Genomic DNA, 13,272 nt, shown 5'->3' on the forward strand with positions numbered 1-13,272 from the left:
TGAATCATGTTTCCATTTTCTTTTTCCTTATGTTTTTAGAACTTTGTAGGTTGTGGTGCTTAATTTTAGTAATTTTTAAATTATTTCAATCTATATGGTGTGGTTGTTGGTGTGTTATTTCAATGTATGTAGGTGCTAAAAGCAACAAGTTCAAGGTGAGCTACATTACTCTTGTGGAGGCAGGAGCATAGTGAGCAAGATTTGGTTATGACTACTTCATCTGAGATTGATAGTTGGAATTTTTGGAATTGTTCAATTGGGGGGATTGATTGTATGTAAATGTGTTCATATGGGGTTGATAGTTAGTTATACTCTTGAAACTGTTTATATGGGGTTCCTATTCTTCTAACTTAGAAATTGTTCATTTGAACTTTGTTATGAACTTTGTTAACATGAGGTTGTTATATGATAATATATATGTTCAATATACATGAACTTTCTTAGGTTGGTGAAAACTTTTTATTTATTGATACTTAAATTGTTCATATATATGTGTTGTTTGTTTATTTGGTTAATAAATAATTATGATCTTCAATTAAGTTATATCATTATTGGATCTCAAAACATCAACAATTATAGGTAATTTCTAATAATAAATTTTTTCTTAAAAAACACATAAACTTGACAAGCAAAACGTATCAAGTATTCATTAAGTTTAAGTTTTGGAGTGTCAAGAAGAAATTACATTTGACAAGTAAAAACTATCAAGTTATGAAAACTTTGATCCATAATAAATGTAAAAAATTTAGATACTTACCACTAATAAGTCAAAATATGTCATATACTTGGCAGTTATAAAATATCAAGTAAATTACAGCTTGATGCTTTTAGTCAGTAAAAAATTTTCTCTTATTCTTGACACTAGATTATTTTACCTGTTTAAAAACGTCAAGTAAAACTGATATTTGATTGTGAAAAAATGTCAAGTAATACATTTTTGTAGTAGCATCACTCCATCAATTTTATCAATCACCTTAGAAGAAGAATCCACATTCAAAGACACGTTTACTAGAGAAAGGGAAAGTATTGACCAACTTACTTGTTTTATGAAGCTAATGACTTACCTCAATATATGCATGCTTAGAGGTTTTGTAAATATCAAATTTTACCTCTTCATCATTGAATCTAAATGTTAGTTTACCATCTTACACATCAGTAAGAGCCCTACCGATAGCCAAAAATAGTTTTCCAAGGATCCTTGGAATATCGACATCTTCTTCCATGTCAAACACCACAAAGTCCGTCGGAAATATGAACTTGTCTACCTTAAGCAATACATCTTCAACAATGCCATAAGGATGTGCATAAGATCGATTGGCTAATTTCAATGATATTACTGTTTGTTTCACCTCTCCAATGTAAAGCTTCCTAAAACTAGACAAAGACATTAAATTAATTGAAATTCCAAGATCACATAAAGCTCTATTAATCATAATATTGCCTAATTGACAGGAATAGAAAAACTTCCTAGATCTATCAATTTTGGAGGCAATTTCTTTTGTATTACCGTACTACACTCTTCATTCAAAGCCATTGTCTCATACATACCGAACTTCTTCTTCCAAGAAAGGACATCTTTCATGAATCATACTTTTGCATTTTCTCTAAAGCTTTAATAAAAGGTATGTTAATATGCAACTTCTTAAATATTTCAAGAAATCTAGAAAACTATGCATCTTCCTTCTTTTTATGAAATTTTTTAGGATATGGAATAGTATTAGGGACAAAAGGTAAAGAGTTAGAAGTACTCCTTGTTTTTTACTTAGACTTTTCTATAAATTTCTCCTTTGTAGGCTCATGACCAATGGTGGGTTTAACCTCCTCTTTGGTTCATCCTCATCTACAACAGGCTTGTTCAATTCTTTGTCATTCCTAAGAGTTATTGCATTGCATTCTTCTTTAGGATTTTTCTTAGGGCAACTAGGAAACTTACCTCTCTAGTGTGCACAGCGGAAGCTACTTGACTCATTTGCATCTCCAAGTTTTCGATGGATTTGTTGTGGCTTTGTATGGTGCCTAAGATGATAGGACTGAACTCTCCAATGTAGATGTTTTCTCCTTGGTTACCTTGCTAAGATCCATCATCAATTCCTCCACAGATGGTTTCCTTTCAGCTTGAGAAAAACCTGGATGGGCCAAAAAAATCATGTTATTTGCATAAAAAAAAATTTCATGATTTCTCAAACCTAGGTGGTAACATGTAGGAACTTGTTGTTGACTTCTATATTGTACTTTATCTACATAGTAAACTGTCTCAATATCCTATGAATCCAAAACTTGTTGAGTTTCAGCTGTCTTAGCTGCTAAAGAGGCTATGGATAGTGAATTTTATGCTTGATCACCTATAGTCCGTTTATTCAAAGCATTAGTAATTATGGTCAATTGAGCTTTGATAGCACTTACCTCATCAACCTCATAAATTTCTGCTACTTTGTTAGTAGAAGCCCTATCACTTAGCCAATTATAGCTTGTAGTGGCCATATTCTCTAGAATAGTGTATGCTTCTATAGCAGTTTTAGAGAAAAGAGATCCTCCAATAGTAGCATCTATAATGGATTTAGTTATTGTTTAATCCATCATAAAAGAATTGCATTTGCAACCAACTAAGGAATCCATGTTATGGGCATCCCCTAAGGAGATCTCTGTACCAATATGAACTTTCAAATAATTGTCATCTGATTGTTGGGAAAAAAAAAACAATTTCATACCTCAATTTAGAAGACTTTGTAGGAGGAAAATATTTATTCAAAAATGCTTGGGCTAACTCCTCCTAAATGGTGATACTTTTCGATGGGATGATCTCTGGATGATCTCTAGCCTTTTTATCCCTATTCTACGAAGAAAAAGGAAACAATCTTAGTCTAATTGCATCATTAGTAACTTCATTAATCTTAACCATTACACAAACCTCAAGAAAAGATTTCTTGGTTGATCTAAATTCATATAAGGAGGTGTTAGTTTTTTAGATTCAAAGGTTCTTGTTTTCATGATAGCTTGGATCGTTAGGCTAGGGATTAAGATTGCCTTATCACCTACGATTTGATGGAGACTTTCCAGATCAAACTCTTTTGCAAGTGGACGAAATTCCAATGACTACCTGGTGTGTGGATTTGGTAAATTATCTTGTTATAGGTAGCCTTTCTCTAGATCTCAGTAAGCGTCCTCAAGATAAGCTAAAGTGTGAGTCTAAATTTTATGTTTGGGAAGACCCGTACTTATGGAAATTTTACTCTAACCAAATACTTAGAAGATGTATCCTAAATGATAAATATTATTCTATCTTAGCTTACTGTCACGAACATACATGTAGGGGGATGATAACTTGTAGAAATGCAAGTTATTGTAGCCTTTTACTTAGAATAATAAGGTTAGATAGGTTAAATATGTGTTGATAATACTAAGAAATCATGCTTAAAACTGTATTTGTGCTAAACAACATTTGAAATCCCTGCTGACCGCATATCATGAGTTACGAAGTGTTATGTTTTGCAGCTGATCGCAGGATCTATCCGCATGCACCAAGCTCTTACCCGATGAAGGAATATTTGACTGCATGCCTTAGGATCTCTAACACTATCCCAATGGATTTTCTGCCACAACTTTAGAATGTTGACCATGATAACAGTGCTGACTTTCTCACCAACCAAGTCAGAGATGGTGACTAATCAGAGCAGAAGACCCAAGGCTGTCAGCATACGGCTCTATAAATAAGGCCTTGACGTCCAGAGAGAAAAGAAGAACAAATACATATAATTTTAGTTAGAGCAAGAGCACATTTGAGAACATCTCTGAGAATTCTCCAACTTCCAAAAAACCCTCTGATTTACCACTGGAAAACACGTCGGAGCAAATGCTTGAGAGAGCCTTCTCCATATCAAACTGCCATCAGCCTCACCAGCAGCCTTAGCACCCCATCAGATTGAAGTAAAAGATTGTTGATAATTGTACATTATTACTTACTTCTTGCTTTTCCTTGTTATATTGCATTTTTTTATTAAGACATTAACTCATTTTGTAATTGGCATTTCTACTTCTATATATTATCATGACTACTTTCATCATCTCATCTGTCTTTACCATTTCTTTTTCCTTTGTCATGGGTAACTAAATTCCACAAGGTAAGAGAAAGTTTAATATCATGAGCTAAGTCTAAGTTTTGAGGGTTAATTTGGTTTGCTTAGTGTATGAGTATCTAAATACTTGCCAATGATCACTCATAAAGTCAAGTAGATATAACCAACTACCCGAGAGGGTAAGTAGTTGTGGAACTCAATAAGTAAGATAGGAAGTATTTCTAGAAATAGAAATAACTTTAAGCTCAATGAAACATCATTCATGCATCATAGAGATATGATAAATATGGTTGGCGACTGAGAGATGCGCGATGAACCGTTAGAGAGCTTGGATTACCCTTGATGTTAGATGTAGGAACTTAGAATTGACTTCCCCTAACCTTGCTTTCTTTATTCATTTTCCACTAAAAGTTAAGTTGTTGTTCTCTTAGAATTCTTAGGATCATTCTTAAGTTGTTGATTGCTTGCTTAGTTAAATTCATCGCATAGGTTCAATAACACAAAAATTTTAGTAAACAAGTCCCAGTGTTCGACCTTGGTTTGCATCGAGAAACTTATATCATGTTTATACTTGGACTTGATATAATTAAACTTATGACAATCGCATAGTTGAACGCATAACATAGCTATAATCCGATGTATAACGTATCTTAGCGAATCATCAGTTCTAACAAGATCAAGCATACAACAAGTTTTTCACAACAAGTTTTTGGCATCGTTGTCAAGGACTTGGCAACTAATATTTTTTTTTTTTTTTTTTTTGTGCTTTTGCAGGCACCCATTTGATCTTAGGCGTATTGTTAGCTTAAGTGACCAAGCTAGAAATAATATATGAATGAGGGTACAACACTTGAATTCGATATTGACCCAAAGATCAAACCGAGATTCCGTCACAGGATTAGAAACAATAGAAACCAAAGAAGGAACTAGTACAGGAATATGGCTAACAATCAAAACAATGGCCCTGAAGGGGGGGAATGGTCTATACAACAGGGGCAACATAACCCAATCTTGCTGGCTAATGATCGTAATATACCAATGCAGAATTATGTAGCCCCAAACTTGTATGATTTCTCTCTGACATCATGTGACCAATGATTTATGGGAACACTCGATTCGAGATGAAGCCAATAATGTTATAAATGATCTAAACCACAGGGTATTTGGAGGGGCTCTTAGAGAAGATCCTCATGCCCATCTGACCATCTCTGGGGAGATATGCAACACATTCACTATTCATGGCATGACGTCAAAAGGGATCAGGCTCTCTCTCTCTTTCCCTACACTATCAAAGATGAGGCCAAGCAATGAGCCTATTCCTTGGAGCCAAATGAAATCGTTTCATGGGACCAACTTATTAAGAGATTTATGCATAAATTTTTTCCACCTACTGTCAATGCAAGGAGGCAGCAAGACATTATTAGCTTTGAACAGAATGATTTTGAAACCTTGAGTAATGCATGGGCAAGATTTAAGCGTTTAGTTCGTAATTGCCCACATAATAGCATACCTGACTGCGTCCAAATGGAAATTTTCTATAAAGGACTAAGCCGAGCTTCATAATCAATAACCGATGCATCTGTCACAGTTAAGGCTCATGGACACGACATATATAGAAGTCAAGGAAATTATGGACAGGATTTCAAGGAACACCGATGAATGTGTAGATGATGCGTATAGAAATAGGAATTGTGATAAACGCAAGATGAATGGTGCGTTGATTGAGTCGAATGTGGTGAACACATTGGCTACCGAGATGGCTTAAGTCACTTCCCTCTTGAAGATGATGGCTATTAACCAAGGTGTATTGTATTGAGCACAAACTCTGCTAAACTTAATGAACTGAATCAAGTTGTTGTTGTAAAGTTGCATGTACTGTGGGGAGCCTTACTCTTATGAGGTATGCCTGCACAACCCTCAGGTCATTTATTCAATTCACAACAACCTATTCAGCAAGACATACAATCTGGGTTGGAAGAATCACCCTAATTTCTCTTGGGGAGGAAACCAGAAAAAGCCTGAGCAGCAAAAAGCACCTCCGCAACAAGCGTATGGAGGAAACCCCCTAGGATTCCATCAGCACAATCAAGGCCATCAACCTACCCACAACCGCACAACATGTGTTAAGTTCCAACACATCCTCATCCTTAGAACTACTTTTGAAAGAATATATTCACAAGAATGATGCGTTGATCGAAAGTCAAGCGTCCTCAATCTAGAATTTAGAAGTGCAGGTAGAATAGACTGCCAGCAAATTAAAAAATAGACCGTTAAGCACCCTACCAAGTAACACCAAAGCCCCTCATAGTAATGGCAAGAAGCAGTGTCAAGCAGTGACATTGCGAAGTGGAACAACACTAGCTAAGTCGGAAACAAACTCCCAAGACTCCGAAAAATTGACATCTACTCCAGCAATATTAGAAATTTTGACTCATATAATCCCAATCGATTCCGCAAATTATGAACCAATGGATAACCTTTCCAGTGATACTACTCATGTTTTCAACAGACTACCAGGAAAGATGCCTCCGCATCATCTAATCCAAAACCCTCGTCGTATGATCATGTTGCGGCGAGGAAGAAAAACAAAGCAAGTGGAGTCTTGACCGCATTGCCACCATTCCCCAACAAGCTAAGAAAGATGACAGCCATCAGTTCAAGAGATTTCTAAACATCCTTAAGCAGCTTCATATCAACATTCCAGTGGATCTTCTGCCACATTTGATCGCATGCCTTAAGATCTTTGACACTATCCAAGTTGATCTTTCGCCACAACTTCAGGATGTTGACCATGATAGCAATGTTAACATTCTCACAAACCAAGTCAAAGATGGTGACTAATCAGAGTGGAAGACCCAAAGCTGTCAACGCACGGCTTTATAAATAGAGCCTTGATGTTCAGAGAGAAAAGAAGAACAGATACATATAATTTTAGTTCAAGCAAGAGCACATTTGAAAGCATCCCTGAGCATTCTCCCACTTCTAAAAGACCCTCCAATTTACCATCGAAAAAACTCGCGTGCAGCAAGTGCTTAAGAGAGTCTTCTTCATATCATACTGCCATCAACCTCACCAGCAGTCTTAGCACCCCATCAGATTGAAGAAAGAGATTGCTAATAACTGCACATCACTAACTTCTTTATTTTCCTTGTTGTATTGCATTTTGTGACTAAGACATTAACTCATTTTGTAATTGGCATTTATACTTCTATATATTTTCATGACTACTTTCGTCATCTCATCTGTCTTTACAATTGCTTTTTCCTTTATCATGGGTAACTAAACTCCACAGAATAAAGGAAAGTTTAATACCATGAGCTAAGTGTAAGTTTTGAGGGCTAATTAGGTTTTTTTAGTGTATGACTATGTAAATGCTTTCCTATGATCATTCATAGAGTCAAGTAGCTATAACCAATTGCTTGAGAGAGTAAGTAGTTGTGGAACTCACTAAGTAAAATAGGAAGTATTTCTAGAAATAGAAATAACTTTATGCACAATGCAACATTATTCATGCATCATAGAGATATGATAAATACGGTTGGCCACCGAGAGGTGTGCGATGAACTGTTGGAGAGCCTAGATTACCCTTAATGTTAGATTTAGGAACTTAGAATTGACTTCCCCTAACCCTGCTTTCTCCATTCATTTTTCACTACAAGTTAAAGATGTTGTTCTCTTAGAATTCTCAGGATCATTCTTAAGTTGCTCATCACTTGCTTAGTTAATTTCATCGCATAGGTTCACAATCACATGCCTTTAATTTCTTTTCCTCTGTTGTAATTTAATTAGCTCTCGCCTCAAACATATCAATCACACAAACATTTTAGTAAACGAATCCATGTGTTCGACCTTGATTCGTACCGAGAAACTTATATCTTGTTTACACTTGGACTTGATATAAGAAAACTTATGACAATTGTAGCTGAACGCATAACATAGCTACAACCTGACACATAATTTATCTCAGCACAACGTCAGTTCTAACACGATGAAGCATACAACAAGTTTTTCACAACAGGGGCATTTTAGCCAAAAGCATACTGCAAAGAAAGACCTAGATTCAAGATTATATTAGGAAACTCTTTTTAGGGATGCAAATTTTTACTACAAAACTTGCGAAAGATGTCAAAAGTCATGTAGTATTTCTCGTAGGAATGAGAAGTCCCAAGTCCCTACTTTATTTTGTGGAATATTTAATGTTTGGGGTTTGGACTCCATACGGCCCATTCCTTCTTCTTGTGGCTTTAAATATATATTGCATGTTGTGGTTATATCTTTAAATGGGTGGAAGCCAAATCTTACTGATGACTCAAAAGCTCTTGTAGGTTTTTTAAAGTCTAATATTTTGAGTAGGTTTTTCTTCCCACGAGTGATTATTAGTGATCAAGGATCTCATTTTTGCAATAAGGTGATTTCATCTCTAATGAAAAAATATGATGTGTAGCATCGTATCACCACTCTATACCACCCTCAAATAAATGAATAGGTAGATATTTCTAATAGGGAGATCAAGTCAATCCTTGAGAAGGTGGTGAACCCGAGCTAAAAGGACTGGATCCTTAAATTGGATGACGCTCTTTGGGTACACCAAACAACCTATAAAACCCCTATTGGGATGTCTCCCTATAAGATGGTTTTTGGGAAAGCTTGTTACCTTCCAGTGGAGATCCAACACAAAGCTTATTAGGTAGCAAAACAATGCAATTGGGATTCTGAGGTGGCAGGAGAGGCAAGGATAATTTTGATACAGGAATTGGAAGAAATAATGTTAGAGGCTTTTGAGAATTCGCTAATCTACAAGGAGAGAACCAAGGACTTCCATGACAAGATGATTACACCAATGCAATTTGAAGTCAGTAAAAAAGTGTTGCCTTTTACTCTCGCTTAAAACTCATGCCAGGTAAAATACGTTCCAAATGGTAAGGCCCTTTCAATGGTACTAAGGTTTACCCGTATGGTATAGTTGGGGTGATGAGCTATGAGATGGGAAGACATTCAAGGTCAATGGACATAGGCACAAGGTATTTCACAAAGGCGACTTGCTCGAGTGTTTCAATGAATAGTATTAGCTAGAGATGAACATCTTCTTTTGATTAGAGCCAAACACAATCGAGCAACCAGTAACAACTCGAACTTTCTAGGATTTATACAAGGTCGTTACTTCATACATGTATAAATCCCAAAACAACTCTCTCACAAATTTTAACTAAATCAAACGAATTTATTTACATAAATACTTTTGTAACATCCAAATAACTGAAAATATTTCATAATAAATTTCATGAAGTCTAATAAATAAAAATTTCAACTATGAAACTCTAAATTCTCACATCAAGACTAGAATTTTAAAACACTAAAACATAAAAACATGAGCGGAAGCATTTCTTTGGTCTCAATGGCACGGTCACGAATTCCTTCTGTCACTCACTGACGTCCTTGTTCTTACTTGAAAAATATAACATAAGAAAGGATGAGGATAAAATACTCAGTAAGTAACCTCACTACTGGGGTCAGGCTAAGCATTTATGTCCAATAAATGCAACATGAACTGAAACTCTCTACTAGTGGGACCTGAAGATTTTCCTTCCATGGCTCACTCTTTTTTTCCTTTCCCCTAGAGTGATCTCTTACATACACCCTAGGTCCTCTCTATGAATGAAGGGGCGTGTACCTCTTTTGTACACATGGTTATGCATATACCTCTTTTGTATACACATAACTCACTGAATGTGTACCTCTTATGTATATATGGTTGTACATACAACTCTTTCGTATACACATAACCTACCGAGTGTGTACCTTTTACCACACCCCAGATTCTCTCTATGAATATAGGGATGCATACCTCTTTCGTACAAATGGTTATGTATACACCTCTTTCGTATACACATAACCCATTGAGCGTGCACCTCTTACGTACACCCCAGTACCCTCTAGGTATGTATCACTTTCATACACACCAAACCTAGTACATCTATTTCATGTACTAGTGCCTTCGGACATGCATCACTTTCATGTAGTCAAATAATCTGGAAAGGAAAAGAGGTTGCATCTAACTTCGCATTACATATAACATTCGCATAATCATGAGTCCTCTAAAATCTCCTCATCAAGGTGATGTTAATTAATTTTACATACGTGTTTAATCTAGTTTTAATGAATCAACTCTAGTACATCACTTTCATACACTAAATCATGTAAACAATTAAACGTTTGAAATTTCATAATATATCATATAGCATACATACTTTCATAATAAATCACATAACCATATACATCGATAAATGCCTAACTCTTGACTAGCTTTAAGACATTCTAGTGGTAGTACCACTTAACTCATAATTTAGGGTCATGCTCAATCGTCCTTTAAATATGTCTCCTAAAATTCTAAAATCATGCTCATACCTATAACATACTTCAGACATATTATCACGTGCTCCTATATCTTTTCTAAACTAAAACCTCAGAATCAACAAAATTATTCTTGTAAACGGTCTTAGAATCCTCAAAATAAATCTTAAATTTATCATTTGACACAAGGGTTGTTCCAATAGTAAGATTACTTACCTCGAGTCGTAATTCAAAGACTAGCTCAAGCAATCAAACACTAACAACACTCAACTTAACATTCCCAAACTATGCCAAAAATGCCAAAAAAATCAACCCATTAAACAGCAAATGAATTCCACACTAACTTCAATCTCGAAGCCAAGATCCAACAAGAAAAGTGACAAAGAAAAGAAAATCTGTGCGGCATATCAGTGGCGGCGGACGAGCAGAGAAGATAGAGATGGAGGGAGGAGATAAATTCATGTGAATTTAATACTCCAATTTTAAAACCACATGACATAAATTCATGTGAATTTAATTCAAAATTACGAATACAAGGGATGTTACATTTTTCCCATAACGATCTGACAATCAGCCTACATAATTTTGAATTTAATTTTGACAATAACTCCAAATCCATCTATAACCATCCATCTCTTAATTCCAATTCAAAATTAACTACTTTCCCTCCAAATTGAATTTGATTTTGACAATAACTCCAAATTAAATTCATATAACTTCAAATCCATCTATAACCATCCATCTCTTAATTCCAATTCCAAATTAACTACTTTCCCTCCAAATTGAATTTAATTTGATATATATTTCTTTTTTTTTCCTTAATAAATATATCACATCAAACTCAAATATTTCACCTCTTTTCCAATTAATTAAATAAACCTTAAAATAAATTCACCAACTTTAAATCACTTCTTTTCAATAATCCTAAATCCCAAAATTAAATTCCAACTTTCCAAATTTACAAATATTTTTAGATACTTGATTTAATAACTTCCAAATAAATCAAATATCTTCTCCTAATTTTTTACTTAAATTTTGGATCAAAATGCCAAAATTAAAGAGGGTAAAATTTTAAAACCACAATTTTCTCTTTTCCTTTCAAATTTCACAAAATCTCAAAATTTCTTATCCAAATAATTCAATTATCACTTCAAATTAATTTAAAACTCTACTCAAAGAATCCACATTAACCAATAAAACTTATTCAACTGTAACAATTTGATTCCAAATTCCAAAGATTAGGGAAACTAAAACTCAACAATTTGAGATAATTAACTTAAATTTTCCTAAAAACTCGGGATGTTACATTCTTCCCACCTTTAGAACTTTCGTCCTTGAAAGTTTAAATCTCGAAAAGCTTTTGATACTTAATCCTCACCTCATCATCTTGCTTTCAAATTACTTCATCGATCCAAGTGAATAGTACTTCAAACTTTAGTTATCCATAAAAGTCTATACCTCCTTTCATATAACATCTCCAAATTTTCGAAGGAAAACCAATTGAAGTCAATCTCAAATGCTTGCAACCAACGAACTCTTAACTTAAGAAGCCAAACCAACTTAGCCTTTGACCTCAAAATAATAATTTCCTTTATCCTATCAAAATAATAAAACTTTCATTAAATACTTTTATTTTCCTCCCACTTATCTTCGTTAAGACCAATAAGTTAAAGGTTCTTTGGAGAACGAGGGACTATATGCTTGTGTATGGTGCTAAGGATTTGATCCTTATAAGATACACTGACTCTGATTTTTAGACTGATATTGATTCAAGAAAATCAACTTCAGGATCAATATTCATTCTTAAAAGAATAGCTATAGTATGGAGGAGTATAAAGTAAAGTTGTATTGTCGACTCCACTATGGAAGTGGAGTATGTAGCTACATCTGAAGCAACGAAAGAAGCAATATGGCTTAGGAAATTGTTAATTGATTTGGAAGTAATTCCAAATATGTATCTGCCTATCACACTCTATTGTGGTAATAGTTGCTAATTTGAAAGAATCAAGAAGCCATCAGCACGGAAAGCACATCGAGCACAAGTACCATCTCATCAAGGAGATAGTACATCGAGGAGACGTGATCATCATGCAAATCGCCTCAGAGTTGATTTGTTTACAAAGGCCCTCGCGGCTAAAGTGTTCAAGGGTCACCTAGTCGGACTACGATTACGAGACTTATAGGGCAACTGGAAGAATTCATGGGTATCTAATGCCCTAGTTTATTGTATTTATATTTTATTCTCTCATACACAACTTTGTATATATGTAATCCCACTGGAGTTTATTCCAAGTGGGAGTTTGTTGGGTTGTATGTCCTAAAACTCGCAATTTTTAAACATTAAACATATTCTATTTTGCAATAAAAATGTTATTGAGGTATATTCAATAAAATGGTTATTGAATATGTAAATTGAACTTGTAAAAGCCTAAATCGAATAAACTAACGAACCCCTTACTAAAATTAAGTGTCAACTTCATATTAAGTCTCTTTGCATCTAATTACACTATAAATATAAGAAAATTGGTGGAGGATAAAGTTCATGCAAATTTGTTTTTTGAAAGAATTTTGTTCTTTCAAATTCTCACACCAAAATATCTTCAATCCCAAAATTCTCTTCAATTTCTTCTCAATTTGGATCGAAGATCTGTTCCAAGGTCGAAGAATAGCGGGAAAGACTCTTGTGGTTGTCTACGAACCATTCACGATTAGAAAACAAGGAGGGATTGCATCATTTTTGGATTCTACAGGGTTGTACATTCTAATCCTAATTTGCTATATATGACCTTGCATGCTTATTTACTAAAATTAGTGTAATTAGAGTGCTTAAGATTCAAATCTCTTCCGC

At 34.7% G+C, this 13,272-nt stretch overlaps 1 non-coding gene across 1 annotated transcript; it reads right to left on the minus strand.

Annotated features, from left to right (window-relative positions):
- Positions 1 to 5,477: 5,477 nt before the first annotated feature.
- Positions 5,478 to 5,581, minus strand: LOC120084349 (small nucleolar RNA R71). The gene has a single exon (XR_005483708.1). It is a non-coding gene; the product is annotated as a small nucleolar RNA R71 (small nucleolar RNA).
- Positions 5,582 to 13,272: the final 7,691 nt, after the last annotated feature.

Source organism: Benincasa hispida, chromosome 8 (genome assembly GCF_027475165.1).
Source record: "Benincasa hispida cultivar pf3 chromosome 8, pf3_genome.v1.1, whole genome shotgun sequence".
Taxonomy (NCBI): domain Eukaryota; kingdom Viridiplantae; phylum Streptophyta; class Magnoliopsida; order Cucurbitales; family Cucurbitaceae; genus Benincasa; species Benincasa hispida.